General features: G+C 43.9%; 1 non-coding gene across 1 annotated transcript; it reads right to left on the bottom strand.

Moving 5' to 3' along the window:
* Nucleotides 1–211: 211 nt before the first annotated feature.
* On the bottom strand, nt 212–319 carry LOC112768131 (small nucleolar RNA R71). The gene has a single exon (XR_003185569.1). It is a non-coding gene; the product is annotated as a small nucleolar RNA R71 (small nucleolar RNA).
* Between the last annotated feature and the right edge of the window lie 1284 nt (nt 320–1603).

Raw genomic sequence — 1603 nt, 5'->3', positions numbered from 1 at the left:
TATCAAGCACCTGAGAGATTTTCAAGCAGTCTGTTCTACTGTCAGGCGTGATGGTGCAGATGAAACTTCAATTTTGCTGAAAGCTTTCCCGTTTTCTCTTGAGGGGAAGGCAAGAGGGCGGTACTACACTCAACCAGCAGCAACTGTATCCAACTGGGATACACTGAGAAGAGAATTCTTGGAAAAATTCTTTCCAGCTGAAGTTACTAATAAACTGAGGAAAGGCATTTCCATGATTGTCCAGGATGAATCTGAAACTCTCTATGAATACTGGGAGCGCTTCAATAATCTTCTGGAAGCATGCCCCCACCATATGATTGACAAGATAGTATTGCTTGGTTACGTCACACAAGGCATGAGGCCCCAAGATAAGACCACATTGGAAAGTGCTAGCAATGGGTCTATGAAAAAGTACAAGACCACTGATGAGGCATGGCAATTGATTAGCGACTTAGCTGAATCGACTCGGAATCATAGGCAGGAACAAGGCCGTTCAAAAGCTGTTGCAGAAGTATCCTCTAGCAGAGAGACTGCTGCTCTGACTCAGAGTATCTGTGAAATAACCAACATGCTGAAGTAGATGCAATTGAATCAACAACAAGTTCAGCAAGCTCAACCTTCTCCACCACAGCAAAACCAACAGTTAGTCCCACAGAGAGTTTGCGGAATCTGTGCTGATTATAGCCACTATACTGATGAGTGTCCGCAGCTCTAGCAGGAAGACAATACCGTGGCAGCCATTCATAACTTCTATGACCGCCCCAACCAAGGGTACAATCAAGGTGGCAACTATAACCATGGATGGCAGGACAATTCTAACCAGAATTGGAGGGACAACAACAACAATAGAGGAGGCAGAGACAATCAGGGAAATCAGAGGTGAAATAATAACAACAACAGACAGCAGAACCAGAACCAGCCTTACAGAGCGCCTCACCTAAGACAATCCCAAGGACCACAGAATATCCAACAGGAGACCTCTCAAATTACTTATCCTTCCTCATCTTCTAATGATGATTTACTACAATCCATTGATCAGAGACAACAGACCATGGAAAATAACATTAATGCCTCTCTAAATGGTCTGATCGCTACTCTGCAAGCTCTTGTCTCACAGATTGGATCAATGAATAACTCCAATAACCAGCCTTTGAGCTCCAGTGGAATCCCCTCTCAACCATTACCCAATCCCAAGGGTGACATTAATGCCATCACCCTAAGGTCCGGAACCACACTGCAGGAGAGGAATCAAGAGGAGCCAAGCCCACCAGAACACGCCTCAGCTGAAGAGGTAGTGGAAATAGAAGATGTTGAAGAGGAAGAGGACACGCAGGACATAGCTGGAAAAGAAGAAGTTCAACCACAGGAGGAAGCACCACAGGGCACAGATACTGCAGAAGACACCACTCCTATCCCATTTCCACAACTTGCAAGGAAGCCCAGGAAGCAGCTGGAACCTGATCCCAAAATGGTAGAGATATTCAAAAAGGTTGAGGTAACTGTTCCTCTTTTTGATGTTATTTAACAGGTACCTAAATATGAAAAGTTTCTAAAAGATTTATGTATACATAAAGACAAAATTAATGAATTAGAAACTATTCCT

Source organism: Arachis hypogaea, chromosome 17, assembly GCF_003086295.3.
Source record: "Arachis hypogaea cultivar Tifrunner chromosome 17, arahy.Tifrunner.gnm2.J5K5, whole genome shotgun sequence".
In the NCBI taxonomy this organism is placed as follows: domain Eukaryota; kingdom Viridiplantae; phylum Streptophyta; class Magnoliopsida; order Fabales; family Fabaceae; genus Arachis; species Arachis hypogaea.
The sequence above is the reverse complement of the archived record's forward strand: the minus strand, read 5'-3'. Positions and strand labels throughout refer to the sequence as shown.